At 41.1% G+C, this 16,812-nt stretch overlaps 1 long non-coding RNA gene across 1 annotated transcript in view; it reads left to right on the forward strand.

Annotated features, from left to right (window-relative positions):
* The window catches only part of LOC105861459 (uncharacterized), a 49,563-nt gene that overhangs the window by 6,765 nt on the left and 25,986 nt on the right, over positions 1–16,812 (forward strand). The window contains exon 2 of the long non-coding RNA XR_001149553.3: positions 548–718. This is a non-coding gene — a long non-coding RNA (uncharacterized LOC105861459). The remainder of the gene's footprint in view (positions 1–547; positions 719–16,812) is intronic.

A 16,812-nucleotide genomic window follows, 5' to 3' on the forward strand; every position in this document is an offset into this window, starting at 1 on the left:
ACCCTCCTGTGGCCTCAGCAAACACTCTCTTCCTTTGCTGGCTTTAATATTTTACCTTCAAGGATACCTGAGTTTTTCAAAGGGTGCTGGTGCAACTTCCAGCCTGGGCTAGTCATGTGGGATCTTCTCGTGTGGGGAAGAGGAGAGGTTACATCAGCCCCTTCCAGAATGTCTTGCGTTTCTGTTTTGTGGCTTTGTTTTAGCTGTTTGGCCAGAAAGAAAGTGGATTCAGCTGTGTAATTTTAGGCGAATTGTTTCATGTCTCTGAAAATCAGCTGCTCTCTCTTCATATGTACCATGGGGATAATTCTAAGCATGTTCTCACGTGATTCCATCCGGCCCTTCCACATGATGGTGTGTTAACTAAGGTGCTATAAAATATTGGTTTCTACCATATAAGGATATGAGAGATATTTGGCAACATGAAATAAAACTGTATCACAGAGCTCCAGATCACCTTTTACTTTTTTAATTTTTTGATGAAAAAAAGGAAAATTTTCTTTCAGCATCCTGTTTTAATATTTTTTGTTTAATTATTTCTCTTTAGGGACTATTTTTAGTGACAGAAGAAAACAAATCACCAAATAGCTCTTCATTTGGCTCAATTGGTGCTTCTAGAATCCTGTCCTAGCACCTGCTATTTCTGTTGTCTTCAGAGGTGCTATGTGACCCTGACATTGGAAAGGTGACCACACTCAGGAAAAGTGCAGTCCGACAGGTAAAACACAACCCTACCTTTTCCTTCATAGAACCATTACTGAGAGTTGAGAATGGACAATACAAATTCTAGAAACAAAAATCTTGCAACTTATATTTATTTATTTGTTACTCTTATAATTTTAACTTCCATAGAACCGTGAACTTGCCTTAACCAGAGAAAAAAATGCAAAAGATTATTATAAAAATAGTAATTTTTATCTGTTTCACACTTCTGATGTAACCAAGTTTACCTACCTGTTTTTTATACTTCCATAACTTTCCCTATCCTCTGTTAAACAGAAACATACAAACATAGACACACACACACACACACACACACACACACACACGCACATGCACACACAGCTTTTATTATTTTTTGTTTTGCAAAAGTGAGGCTGTGCACATGACTTTGCACCCCGGTTTTTTTTTCATGTAAGTATAGAATCCTTTCATCCATCCACTCACCCATTCAACTTTCTCCAAGTCAATAATATATAATTCATCTTTGAAATACCAGTATAATAAATTCTTTGTAATATGGAAGTTTTAGTTTATTTCACCACTTCGTATTGATAGACATTTCTGTTTATGTTTTGTTTTGTTTGCCATTACATGTAATGCTATAATGAAAATCTATATATTCTTGTATATTTAGCCCTTTTTTTCTTGTAAAAGAGCTGCCAAAAGTGGGATCATTGGGTCAAAGGATTAGTATACTTCTCCTTATAATAGATGTCCTCACGTGCCTTTCCTAAAGGGTCGCACCCATTCTCACTCTTACCACATCAAGTATGAGATACAATTTTGTATATGACCTTATCTCTACTGAATGTTACAACTTTTAAAAAACTTTTGTGACTTTCTTCAGTGAAAAATTGTCTCTAATTTTTATTAATTTGATAAACAGCTATCACTACATATTTTCATTTGTTTATTAATCATTTTTTTAAATTCTAGAAATTGTTAGTGCCTTTTTATTTTCTGTTCTGGCTTTTGGGTTTCTATCACATGAAAAAAATAATCTTGGAATTTTTTTCCCTAGTAACTATCGGGGTTTCAAAGTATAGGCCATATTGGATCTAACAGATAATGTGTTTTCTAATATTTATACCAATGGTTTCATACAGTGTATTTTTGTGGTTATTTCATGGACACTAACAGAAAGAATGCATTCCCTGGAGCAGCAGTCTCCAATCTTTTTGGCATGAGAGACCAGTTTCACGGAAGACAAGTTTTCCACAAACAGGGATGTGGGGTGGGGGCAAGTGGAGCTCAGGCAGTGAGGCATGGTCAGTTTCTAACAGGCCGGGTACAGGGCCGAGGTCCAGGGTTGGGCCTGCAGCTCAGGAGGGTCAATTCTTCTACCCCAATGCCTTCACTCTTCACATTTTACTGATGTAATTTCTTTTCTTTTCCTTTTTTTATAAATTCCGGGGTGTCCCTTAGGACATGTAGCTTTTTGTATTCAAATATATTTGCTTAACTTACTACCATTGCTACACTTGTTATAACTTCCAAGTCACACTTAGTGGTGTCACTATATAACTGTGTACATTGGAAGATAAGTGGTTGATCATAGTGTCTCTGCCTTCCTTTACTTCAGATTAGGTTTGTGGGGCTGTCCCCACTGCCTCAGGCCCCTCTTCCTCCAGTCAGCTGTAGGTCTATTGCAGAGCACCTGCACTAGTCAATTACAGGGAAGAATTCATGGCCACTCCCTCCCTTGGCCTGGTGTTGTTGGACGGGCCACAACCTGCTCGACTGTACCTGAGCAGCTCTGTAAGTGGTGGACTTCCTGAATCCCTGAATATCGATACAACCATAGACATAGAATCTCTCACCAACTTAGGAACTTCGGGCTGGTACAGCATTTTAGGATTATAGCCTTTTTTCTCACTTAGCTTTTCTGTTTGGTTGCTTTATGACTCTAGAGAGGAGATAAGAGGCAGGGAGTTACAGACATGCAGCCACACTGCCGTTTTTGCTGGAGTCCCATGTGACATAGAAGAAACTGCAAATAGGGAGGGAAAGTGAGCTCCATACACAACCTGAATACCGCAGCCTTGGCGGTCACCGTGGCTTAGGGCTTCTTTCGAGCAGAAATAACAATAAAAAGCACAGCTAACTGTTCCTTAGTATGTGTCCAGCTCTGCACTCTGCACTGCACACATGTTCGTCATATGGAGCCACTCCATCCTCAGAATCATCCTCTTAGGGTGGGCACCACGGTTATCTCTAACGGAACGATAGTTTCCCCCAAATTTAAGCAGTGGGATTAGGATTCGAACCCAAGCGGCCTGGCTCCAGATTCCGTGCTTTGACTTGCTGCAGCCTTCTGATTTCAAGATCGTTCTTTTTTAAGCACCAAAAGAGGCAAGAAAAGCTTCGTCGTTCTCTGCTGCACCCCTTTTTAGTAGATGGGTTTGTCCTACAAAATTTGGATTCAGCCAAAAGGCCACACTTAAGGACCTAGGAGGCCACGTTTCTCCTTAAGGCAGCAGGCTCCCCACTCCTTGGGATGCAAATAAGTGTTGTTGTTGTTTTTTGTTTTTTTCCATTTACTACATGATTCCACAATGAAGTATTCTGTTTCACTATGCAAAGCTGGGTTTCTAAACAGACCATATGGTTACGTTGATTATTATACACATTTGAGGTAACTTGATGATCTCATGAAGGCAGCATTTGCACGTAATCAGATAATTTTAGGTGATAATAGCTAATGATAACTTGTGCACTGAGTACTTACCTACACTAAGGCATCATGCTGGGTGTTCCATATACATTATTTTTCAACCTCAGAACACACTGCAAAGAAAATATTATCCTCATAGAGAGAAAACTGAAGCACTGGAGAGCTTTTGAAAGTGATTTTCAGTGTGACCTGTAGTCAGGTAATGGGATAATGTGCGAAGGCTTCTGTGACTATCTTATCGGAAAGAGAAAAGGAAAAACCCCGGAAAAAAGAACCCTTCTGTGATGGGCTTTAAATGGGGCTTCCCCTGAAGATATTCATGAGAGAGCACAGGAAAAATGAACAAGGAAGGAAAGAGAGAGAAAGAGACTGAGAGAGAGAAAGGGGAAAAAAAATAACAAGGGCAACAGAGAACAATTGTGTTTAGGAGGCAGGCCGTCCTGGGCAAAGGCAAGCTCTGTTTTTTCCGTCAATGCTACAAACAATGATGGATCGAAGACTGTCTAAGAATGTCTGGAGGCTGCCCGCACTAATCAGCAGTCGTGAGCGGAGATAAGATAGCTCGCAGTGAGGAACAAATGAACAGCATGTCATGCACGTGTCTCGCGTAATTAATATCACAGGGATGCCGAGTGCCGGCGCTATCGTCTGCCCTGGTTCCTCTCTTTATTTCCTGACTGCACTATTAAAAAATAAATCACGCACACCTACATAGCATTTTGTCAGGATAATGATAAGCCTTTTTAAAATTACTCACTGTGGCTCTGGGTCAGCCACACGGACTGCCCTAAGTCCCACGGAGGAGGAAAATGTCCCTGCGACAGCGGCGTGGAGCCCAGATGGATGGGGCAGACAGGCGGCTTTGCTTTCTGCAGAAGGGAACAGTTTCCTGGAAGCAAGGACTGCGCCTCATGAGCTAATGGCTTCCGTTTTATTTACAGATTCAACACACCTTGAATCTCTCTGTTGATTAAAGAATACAGCCCCCATTACACACATCATTTAACGACTTTTTTTGGGGGGTGGTGTAAACCATAAGGATTTGCCTAGATGGTTTAATTCAATGACTCATTTTCTAAATGACCTATAACAATAACAGAGCTGTTTCTAACCTTGCCTCTGGCAAAAAGCTATGGAGACAGTCAAGAAAGTTTGAAGAAACTATCCATATTACATATATACGTGTATATATATAGTATGCAGTATTTTTCAGTGTTTGGATTTTCAGAATATAGGTTTGCCATTCTTATTGTAAATTCACAATAGGATTGCAAACATGCATTTGTGGGCAGTAAAATGATGTGCAGTGTATGGGAGATAACTCTATTTGCCAGGCGTTGTCCTAATTGGAAAATTCCATTCTTATCCATTGAAACTCCAAACCAAAACATTAATCACTGTCTGTCCTTCAGGTCTCCCAGGACTGCCAAATATGATGTGCACCAATAAAACAAGTGGGCAACAAACGTACTTAACAGTTACAGGTTATATACATCACAGATATGTGAATGAGGGCATAAAATGAACACTACCTCACCATTTCCCGGTCACTGACACCTGTAGGTAGGTGTCTTCAACTGAGGGGCCAAGTTCTGGGTTGTCCTCACTCTGGCTGAAGACTTTCTGCCCGACCTCAAGAAATCCAACCTGTCAAATGTGCCCTGTTCACCTCATTTCTCATGGAGCGCCATCTGCGCCCTCTCTCAGTGCTGTTGTGGGAGGCAGGAATAAAAACTACAGGTGGAATTGTGACATCCTGCTAGAGTAGGATCTGTGAAAACCGACCAGAATCCCAGGGAAGCGAGGCAGGTCCTGCCCTGGAGACGCCAGCATATGGCGGTGGGAGGAATAACATGCACTTAAGTCTGATGGGGAGTCCAGGAAGACCTCACAGAGGAAGGGCAGAAATGGGGATTTCTAATCATCCAGGAAAAGTCCTAGGATAGTTCTGGAAAGCCCACCCATGGGGGCATCCACCTCCTGCAGCACCTGCCCTCTCTCTCAACACATCCCCCTGCACAGTGCCCGGCACAGCCCACGACATCCGGCGGGGCTGGCATGGGGGCCCCGTGGATGTCACTTGTGCACGATCCCTCCTGCCCCCAGAATGTGACCCTTGGCATGAACACGGAGGTTATTACCCTGCTGCCTGCAGGAAGGAAACATTTACAGGAGGAAGCTCACGCCCTTCCATAAGCTGGTCACCCCTCTCCCAGGTATGAATGATGTTCCAGGTGCCCCCACTGCACCCTGTAACCCGCCGTGACCCTCGCGGGTATGTCCGCCTTTCTCTCCTGGAGTGGCTTTCCTCTGGGTGAATGCTATTGGGGGCCAGCGTGTCACCACGGGGAGTTCAGTAAGCCACAGGCCTCCGGAAGACAGGAGAGGGCATGGGATGGCTCTAGAGAGGGCAGGGGCTGAATTGAAAGATTCTTCCCTGCCCGTCTGTGGCTGCCTGGGGCTGTCCTTCCAGGTGCCTTGTTGAGTTCCCAGCAGGCCCTGATGAAGGCTAACATGACGCCCATGCTGGGGAGAAAGGTGTATGGAAAGCACACGGCACATCCCACTCTGTTCTCAAAAGATAGCCTTCCCTCTGTTATGGTCTCTAAACTTAAAATGTGCTTTCATGTAACAAAATTGCTTGGAGATTAGCTGCATTTCTCCCTCATCTTGATAGCTAGGATGCTTTTCCTCAGCACTCTCTTGAAAGGATTAGGAATTGCATCTCTCTCCTACTCTGGTCCCTAATTTCACGCTGCCTGGGCTTTTGCTGAATGCCTTCATTCCCCTGCACACTAATTGCTTAGCTCTTAATAATTGATATCTTACAGAGGTGCTGGGCAAATTAATTGGTTAATGTTCATGAAAGGATGCACTCCTCCAGTACAAGGTAGTCTGAAACAGGATTTTCATTTAGTACTTGCATCGCAACTTGATTTGTGTGTCGTTGTTGCCTTTGTATTTCTACCACCTTCATTGTTTCACACAGACATAAACAGCTTGACTTACAAGCAGGCACAGGGTGCAGTCGGCTTGCGGAGAGGCAGTCGGCCCCCTCAAATCTGCAACCCCTACCTGCCATTCCTCCATCAAGGAATCTGTTTTGTGGAGCATCAAGTTTGTTTGTTTTTCTCCATCACAAGTCCACTTTTAGCATGTACATATCTCCTAAGAAGGCTTGTGTTTAATACGCTGAAGCTGTCTTCTGCTAGCACCCCACTCCTCAGCAGGTTGGTTTAGCAGCCAGCTGGGAGCCAAGAGGGACAAGGGAGGAAGAGAATTAAGTGCCCACTTGATGCCCAATTCCGCCCCAGCACCCACTGCAGTCATGGAGTTGGGCAGGACTCTGCCATTAATTCTGGCTCACAATGCCCACACCCTTCCTCCTTCCATCCCCAAGACATGGAGGGTTGCTCAGGACAGTGACACCTTCACACACCTGCCTCCACCTTCCTGGAGCCAGTCAGCGTCACCACCCCGGTGTTCATAAGCCCAGCCTGTGGCTGTCCAGGCTGGAGGACACTCAACCTACTGTCAGGTTGTGTTTAAACTCAGTCGTGTCGACCTTGAGGGACCCTCATCCCACAAATGATGAGCGGTTCCCAACCCCATTCATTTTCACTGTCCTGGAAGACGCTCCTCTTTTTCTTGTGCCCCAGCTCCTGCACCTGGAGCCTTGCTCTCCAAGGATAGCCAGGCAGCCCTGCCTCCTGCTTCCCTGGGAAATCAGCCAGGCCACCTCCCTGCACCTCCACTTGTGGTTCTGGGTCCTCCCTCTCTGCTCCATTTGGGGCAGACCCTCCACCCTAGGCTAGAGGGAAGCAGCTCCTTCCCTCTAGCCTCCAGGACATCGTGCAGCCTTCTCCACTGCAGCTCATCTCACCTAATTTCCTGTTGTCTCTGTGCCCTGGCCTCTCCCTGTTCTTAGTACTGTTGGGATTTGTTCAGTTCTGTTCATGTGTGATATTCAGATGTGAGTAGGTACATGCAGCTGGACCAGAGTGGAACCATTTGATCCACTGCTGGTGGACATTGTGTTGTCTCTAATTTTTTTTTTTTTTTTTTTTGGTTACTTACTACAAAAAATGCTTCCATAAAGATACCTTTGAGCAGAGGTGCATTCCCAACAGGTAGAGCCACCAGGGCAGATTTACACAGTGAGGACGAAGCTAATTGCCTTTCACAGAGCCTTTAGCAGCACCCACCCCGATTTCAGCTTCTGCACTATCACGTATTAGCCTTCAGAACGTGTGACAGCATGATAAGCAAAAGATCTCAATTTTGTTTTATTTTGTAATTACCTTTGTGTTAGTGAAATTGATCATCTTTCATGTGTTTATTGGCCATTTATGTTTCTTCTTTTAATGGCCCTTTTATAGGCTTTGACTATTTTCTTTTTTGTCTTTTTTTTCTTTGTTCTGTGGAAGCTCTTTAAATATTCTGATGATTAATTCTTTTTGTATGGATCTTCAGCCATTAATCCCTTCCAGTCTGTGTTCCTTGCCTCTTGACTTGCTTGTTGTGATTTTTAATGAATTTGTAGCATCTCAGTTGAATTTCCGAATGGGACACACACACACACACACACACACACATTCACACTGCCATAGGTGTAAAACCTTAATGGGCGTGAATGGCCAATCTGGGCCAGAAGTAGATGTGCAAGGCCCCATTGCAGCCTCTGGGCTCGTTGAGTCCTTTCCAGGCACTCAAGGCTGCCAGTGAGAATGGAGAAAATATTAATAAAAGTCTAGGTTTGTTTGTTTACCATTTTACCAAGGTTCACTATCAGGCTTATAGATCTTTCTGAAATGAGCCATGGAACTTGATTTTTCTGTTTTCTGGAATATGTCAAAGAGGTCAAGGCAGCAGAAGATATCCTAGGTCTTATGATCCACTAGATGGCAGTTTACAGACTCATGAGCAATAGTGTGTGGTGACTGCTTTAGGCCATGGTATGTATAGGTGGAGCTAACTGATGTGAGAGCTGCAGCTGAGGAGAGGGGAGGAAGGGAGAGAAAAGGAGGTGGGGGTGTCTCTGGTGGGGAGGGCCTCAGAGGGGACCCTGAGCCTCTGGGGACATCATTAGACCCCCGGGATAGTCCAGACCTTGAGACAAGCATGAGCTTGAGAACATGCCAGAAAAGTCTTTATTCTCCAATTTCACTTAGGGTTAGATTTAGCTAGAAATTTATCTTGGGAAAGAAAATACTGCCCACTAAATGTATGCTAATTTTACTGCTGACTTTAATGCTACTCTGGGGTGTCTCCTTCTATCTTACAAATAACTTTCCAAGTTCCTTTTTTGTGCCCTCAGACTTAACCTGTAGTAATCATCACTTGTTAACTGCAGTGGACAGAACAAAACCTGAAGTATAATTTATTTTAAGACTATAATCACTTATTGATTACTATTTTTCTCAATGAGATAGAGTCAGTGTATAAACTTTTATTTAAGAAAGTCCAGGATGGTTTTTATGCTCTGTATTTAGTTCAAATTCATTTGAATCTTCCTTATAAAACTAGCATTTCGGGCATTGTGTTGCAGATAATCATTATTTTTAAAAAGGATTCATCATGCTGCTTATGTGAAAAATTCACAGTAGGCAGACAATATTTAATAAGTAAATCAATAATGTTCATTTCAGGGAAAAATTAGGTATAGAATATAGCTGAAGAAGATAATAAAACGAGATCAAATACTAAATCTCAGGACTGATGAACCATTAGGGATAATGCAATTCACTGCAGTGCCGGGCTGCAATGTTATTAGGGAGCTTACATCATAAAATGCTGTGTAAATGCAAATTCAACCTAATTTGTCATATGATTAAAACACAAGGAGAAAGAAGTCCCGCTGTAATCGAATGTAACATTTCCCACTTTGTGAAGCAACACTGAGGAGGCAGCTTCCTCAGCTTGGAAAAGATTTATACCACCCATGAGTTCCCCTAAATATTTATGACAAAATATAATTAAAAATCTTAAAACTGGGAGGAACCCTCAGTGTCTTTTAGTCCCACCTCCTTCTCACCTCCTGCCAAGGCCCCACCTAGAACGTTGCTGATGAAAGAGCTTCCTTCTTAAACACAGAGCCTGATCTGTTGTTTCAAAGCTGGTGTTAAAATGCTTTGTACTTTATGGGTCTGAACTTAATTATCTGTAGCTTCCACTTATTAATCTTAGTGCAGGTTAAGTATCCCTTCTTCAAAATGCTTGGCACCAGAAGGGTTTTGGATTTTAGATTTTCTTTTAATTTTTGAATATTTGCATATACATAATAAGATATCTTGGGGATGGGACCCAAGTCTAAACACAAAATTTATTTATTTATGTTTTACACACATAGTCTGAAGATAATTTCACACAATATTTTTCATGATTTTGTGCATGAAACAGTCTGTGCACATTGAACTATCAGAAAGCAAAAGTGTCACTGTCTCAGCCACCCACATGGACAATCTGTGGGTGTTTGCGGTGACCACCATTCCTGACTGAAATTACCTGATCCCAATGAGCAGTCATTTTCTTCCACGTGTTCACATGCAAGTACTTAGCAGTAAAAAAATGACATCCCGTTAATCCAATGAAGACCTAACGTGTTCAGGGTACCTAGTGGCACAGCAGCAGCACCAGAACACCTGTGGCAGCTGTGAAATGTCAACAGGACTCCAGACTCCAGCCACAACGCTGTGTTTTGGTTAAAAGGTTACCGTACAGCATGTTTTATTTTTGTAGGTTGGAAGAAACATCAGAAGCAGTTGAGGAACCAGGAAGTGGGTCCTCTAGGGAGGAGTAGGCATTCTGCTGGCTTTTTAAAATGTTTCCTCCAGAGCCATCTGCCTCATTAACAGTGGTTTTTGTCTTAGAAGTTTCTCTCTGATTTTATAAACCGACATGATTTCTTGTTCTGTTATGAATGCATCTTGCTTTGGTCCTTCAAGGCCATATATGACAAACTGCATTGAACATCATGCTGAATGGGGAACAGTTGAAAGCCTTTCCTGTAAGAACTGGAACAAGAAAAGGATGCCCACTTTCACCACTCTTGCTCAACATAACCTGGAGTCCTAGCCAGAGAAATCAGGCAAGACAAAGAATTAGAAGGCATCCAAATTAGAAGAGAGGAAGCCAAATTGTCCCATTTTGCAGATGACATGATTTTATATATAGAATAACTTAAAGACTCTATCAAAAAAACTCTTAGAATTGATAAATAAATTTAGTAAAGTTGCAGGATACTAAAGTCAATATATAAAAATCAGCAGCATAGCTGAAAGAAAAATCAAGAAATCTCATTTACAATAGCTACAAAAAAATAACAAAACACCTAGAAATAAGTATAGCCAAGAAAGTAAAAGGCCTCTCCAAGGAAAAGTACAAATACTCACAAAAGAAATTGAAGAGGACACAAACAAGTGGAAAAAGATACCACGCTCATGGATCAAACAAATTCACATTGTTAAAATGACCATACTATCCAAAGCTATAAATTAAAAGCAGTACCTATGAGAATAGCAATGACATTCTTCTCAGAAGTAGAAAAACAATCCTATTATCTTTTATGGAACCACCAAAGACCCAGAATAGCTAAAACAATACTGAGCACAATGAATTAAGCTGGAAGCACCTCACTACCTAACTTCAACATATACTATAAACGTATAGTAACCAAAACAATATGGTACTAACATAAACACAGACACATAGACCAATGGAATTGAATAAAGAATCAAGAAGTATATCCATGCATTTACATCCAACCAATTTTTGACAAGGACATCAAGAACATACATTGGGAAAAAGATACCCTCTTCAATAATAAATGGTGCTGGGAATACTGGATGTCCATATATAGAAAAATAAAACTAGATCACTATCTCTTACCATATACAAAAATTAACTCAAAATGTATTTAAAACTCAAACATAAAAAACAAAACTATAAAACTACCAGAAAACAAGGAAAATAAGAAAACAAGGAAAACATTTCAGGACATTTAGGCAAAGATTTTCTGGTTAAGACTTCAAAAACAAAGGTAATAAAAATAAAAATAGACGAATGGGGCTACATTAAACTAAAAAAGATTCTTCACAGCAAAAGAAACAACCAACAGAATGAAGAAACAGCCTGTAGAATGGGAGAAAATATTTGCAGATTATTTATCTGATAAGGAACTATTACCTAGAATATATAAGGAACTCAACTCAACACCAAAAAAAAAAAATCAAATAATTCCATTTAAAACTGGGCAAAGGATCTGAATTGACATTTCTCAAAAGTAGACATGCAAATGTCCAGCAGGTATATGAAAAAATGCTCAACATCACTAATCCTCAGAGAAATGCAAATCTAAATCACAATGAGATATCACCTCACCCCAGTTAAGATGGCTACTATCAAAAACACAAAAAATAACAAATGCTGGTGAGGACGTAGAGAAAGGGGAACTCTCATACACTGTTGGTGGGAATGTAAATTAATGTAGTCATTATGGAAAATATTATGCATTTTTCTCAAAAAACTAAAAGTTGAACTACTATATGATCCAGCAATCTCACTACTGGGTATTTATCCAAAGGAAAGGAAATCAGTATATCAAAGGGATATCTGCATGCCCATCTTCGTCGCAGCACAACTCACAGTAGCCATGGTATGGAATCAACCTAAGTGTCTATCAGCAGATGAATGAAAAGACAAAGAATGAAAAGATAAAAGATAAAGAAAATATGGTATGTACACACAGTGGAATACTATCCAGCCATAATGAAGAATGGAATCCTGTCATTTGCAGCAACATCGATGCAACTGGAGGTCATTAAGTTAAGTGAAATAAGCCAGCTACCGGAAGACTAGTATCACATGTTTTCACTCATGCATGGGAGCTAAGAAAGCTGATCTCTTGGAGGTATTGAATAGAATGAAGGTGACCAGAGTCTGGCAAGGGCCGTGGGGAAAGGAGATGAATAAAGTTTGGTTATGGGGTACAAACATACAGCTAGAGAGAAGTAAGTTTTAGTGTTCAGTAGCACAGTAGGGTGTCTATAGTTAAAAATAGTTTTTTGTATATTTCAAAATTGCTAGAAGAGAATATTTGGAATGTCCCCAACACAAAGAAATGATAAATATTTGAGGTTATGGTTATCCTAAATACCCTAATTTGATCATCACATATTTTATGCATGCACAAAAATATCACATGTACCCTATAAATAAGCACAATTATTATATATCAATTTAAAAAAGAACAGAAAAAGTAGAAGGTAGGAACTGGAAAGGTGTCCTCCAAAATCTCTTGCAGTGTTGATACTCTTTGGTTAGAGGACTGGCCTGCCTTGGGTAGAGCTCAAGCTATATCAAGTTAAGTTTCATAGTTTTGCACCCAAGTTCCTGTCAAGCCATGGCCCTGAGTTCCTCTGGCCTTGTCTGGTCTTTGGGATAGTTAATTTCATTAATAATTGTGTTTATAAAATTACTGTAACATATTTTTTTAAAATGCTTTTGGTGATCTGACCCCTGTCCTTTTCTCTGTAGGACCAAACCACATTGGGCTTCAGGGTCAGAGCAGTGCAGTCTAGCTAGCTACTCAGAGCAGAGGGTTCTAGACTCAGAACTGCTTTCTCCCAGTAGTGAGCTCCAGGTCGTTCCGAGCAATCTCCCCAATCAGATTTCTCTGCTTCACGTTGCTAACAGCTATCACTGCCACTATAAGTAAGACTGGCTTCATTTAGCACCATTTTTAGCAGATGATGGCTAATCAATCTTATACTTCCTGGATTGTGGGCCAAAAGGAGGAAAGCTCTCATGTTCCTGAGAAAGAGCTTTGATCCATTTCCACTTGCATCCTTCAAAGTTTTCCGCAGTTTCTTGTTTGCTCATTCTTCCTCATAAGGATAGTTAGGTATGGCGATTGTGCTTTCTGAACCAAAAACTAAGATGCTGGTCTGACCAGAATAATATTTTGGTGCTTATTTTGTGCTACAGGCAATAATATGGCAGAGAAAAATTAAGTATATTCAATACAGAATAATTGGTGGCTTCAAGGGATAGCAGAGCATGTTATTTGAAATCAAAGCTGTTCTGGAACATAAGGCATGTTTAGAACATACACTTTATATGAACATAGACCATACACACACATTCCTTCTATGACCATGAACAGGGAACATATGTGCACTGGGCCTCTGGGGTAACCAAGGTTACTGAAGATGCTGTAGTCTACCTGCCCTAGTGGTTTCCAGGGGAATCCGAACCTTGAGACTCACTAAAATGCAAGAATATGATAAACCTGAATCATCCACCTGCTTCATGGCCAGTGCCCAGGTTGCACATGCCATTGGACGTTACCATTTCTTCCAGTTCAAGTCGGTCTTTCTTAACACTCTATGAGAATTAGAATCACCTGGACAGCAAGGGCAACTGGTGGTGCCTGACTGTCAACCGGAGTCTACGGGGTTGGGTCTGGCTGCCTGGCAATTTCAAAAGCTTTCTGGATGATTCTCATAGATTGCTACAGCTCAGAATCACTATTCTGTATAAGATAAACATGCAGTTCTGTCTCTTAAAAATAGCATCATCCTAACAAACATGGCACCATAAATACGTAACCAAAAAATTAAATAAAATATATATAGAGAGAAGATAGTGTTGACTTAACTGAAGTTCCTTATACTCAGAGCAGGGATTCAGTAGGTCCCTTTTTGCCTTTTTGAAGCTGTATCTGCTGTGTTTTATGGATAATTTATCTGCTGTACTGTATACTGTGGAGATGTTTGGTTGCTTCTGGGTAATTTAACTTTCCATAAGAATTTTAATTGGCCAACTTTTTCTCCATCCTGTAGAAGAATTCCCTTTTTAGCCTATTCAAGTGGAAGCAGAAACATGTCAATTAAGAGGTTGGCCTGATTGCAGAGAGTTTTATAGGAAAGAAGCACTTCACGCTGATGAATATTTCAAGGACAGGCACATCTTAACTGAGTCAGAGCTGTGGTTATATGGAAAAGTAAACTAAAATTTACATACGTCTCTCCTTCCAGTACCAAAAAAAATGTTAAGAAATGAGTTATTCATCTTTAAGAATTTTTATCTATCCATTCTGTAGAGCACAAGTATGTAAAGTGTAATAAAATCCCCTAAACCGGAATACTCCAAGTCAGATCCCCTAGGTTATTACAGCATGTGAAATATAGAAATATACATACACATTTATCTACATAATACACATTCAAACTCACTACATAATTAGGGGAAAGGCACAAATGCCTATAAAAACTCTATCTCCCTGGGCATTGGTCTCATTTTTTCTTCAGTGTGTATCACATTTAATATGGTACATGTATTACTTATTTATCTTACTGGTTTTCCACCCCCATATAAGAATGTAAGCTCTCTGAAGGAAGGGGTTTGTCTATCTGCTCATCACTGGATCCCCAAGGCCTAGACCACCTACTGGCATAGAGTGTACCTCTGAATAACAGCTGCCAGTGATCAAATACTAGGGAGTCAGAAAAGCAATTTCTGGAGATTTTGTTGGATGCCACACACATCAGTCAAATCTCACATGCTTTGCTTACAATGTGGTAATACGGTGAGGCTGAATAATCATGATATTCAGAGTCAGCAAACCTGGTTTTAAGTGCTGGTCCTGCCACGTACTGAGTGAATTTGGGTGATCAGTGATCTCATCTAGGAAGTACAGCAAAAAGAGCAATGGTGACACTTTCTTCTATTTCATAGGGCAGTTCTATGGGGCAGAGAAACTAGTTTGCTGACAATTACCTCACAGTTCACCGACGGCAGTCGTTTGCTTACTGCTATTGCTTTGGTAGTACTGTCCCCTGAGAATAACAGTGTACCAGTACGAACAGTAGTCCTCACGGCCAGTAAGAGAAAAAATAACCTAAAAATGTTTAATCTGGTGCCTTCCAGGTCCCGCCCTGTCTCTCACTCAGGCCCCATCCTCCACCTGGCGCAGGTGTGAGTGCGAGCCCAGCCAGCACTGTGTGCAGACACCCAACTGGGCACTTACCGCATTATGTTGACGCGTCTATTACAGTACCTCCCTTTCCACTACACTGCCAGCATTTTGGAGAGTGGGAAAACAGGTTATTTTCTGTCCCCACATCTCATGTGATGCCTGTATGCAAGAATGTGAGAACTCAGTTGCTCAATCCATGTTTGTTGCCTCAAACCAAGCCATTCTCCATTTACCACTTTCATTTCTTAATCTCACCAACAAAGCATTTATTCTGTGTCCAGTTCCCCTTGGACTTCCCAGAAGCACTCATACAGTGAAATAAAATGAAATAAAATATCCAACCTTACAGATATGTGCTCAGGGAGCTTAGGGAGCTCCGAACACAGACTTAATGCAGTGAGCTGTCCTAACTAACCTGATGGAGCCCCAGTTTTCACTTCTGACCTGATTTTCTTCGGTGCCCCGGTGTTGATGACAATCAGAAGAAATGTGGTCAGAGAAGATCTTCCTTTTTCACTCACAAAGGAGCAGCTGAGGAGCAGGAAGAGAGGACGAGGCAGCAGGTGCTTATTGTGCATTAACTGTACAAATCGACTCTTTAGCTTGGAAAAAGATCTTCAAGCATAAAAAAAATTCTTTATAAACCCCAGTTTTAATGAAAGCTATAATTTCTCAATAGTTTTTTAAAGAAATTGGTTGATTCTTTTATTTTAGCCTCAAAATTAAGTGACTCTCAGGAACAAACTATAAGAAGACTTTTTAAAAAAAATTACCCATTTATGTATCCATGCAATAAATTTCAGTGTTATTTTCACAAGGGTATCTTTTTAGGAGTGGATGGCAAAACTGTGTGCTCCAGAATTAGAAAGAGCTGAATCCTTGCTTTATCATTCATTAGCTGCATGACCTTAGCTTAGTTACTTAACTTCTCTGAGCCTCTGTTTTTTATGTTACAAAATAGATAACAGATCTAAAAATAAATGCCTATCTAAAGATTAATATATGGATTAACTTTGCTGAAGTGACAAAACTCCCAGATTTCCATGTCTGACAACAACATTCATTTCTCACATTGCATGAGAAATGCAGGTTCTCTGTGGCTCTGCTTTGGGCTCTGAGTTTTCTGTTTCTTCTCCTTTGGGAGCTCGGGCTGGAAAATGCAGCCCTAATCTAGGACAGGCTCATTCTTTTGATGGAGAAGGAGAGAAAGAGAGTTAGATCTGGCACACACCTCCCTCATATGTCATGCCCTCCCTCATTCCATTGGTGAAAACATGGTCACATGACTAAGACCAAATTCCATGGGGCAGCTAAGTATAGGTAACTGCCTGAGTCACATGGTGACTAAGGTAGATTTTGGTGCATAGCAAACTTAAAAATCATTTATTCAGTCCACTATCATTCAGGTTTCCACTTTGGCTGGGCTCAGCAGGGTGGT

This window comes from Microcebus murinus, chromosome 25 (assembly GCF_040939455.1).
Source record: "Microcebus murinus isolate Inina chromosome 25, M.murinus_Inina_mat1.0, whole genome shotgun sequence".
Lineage (NCBI taxonomy): Eukaryota > Metazoa > Chordata > Mammalia > Primates > Cheirogaleidae > Microcebus > Microcebus murinus.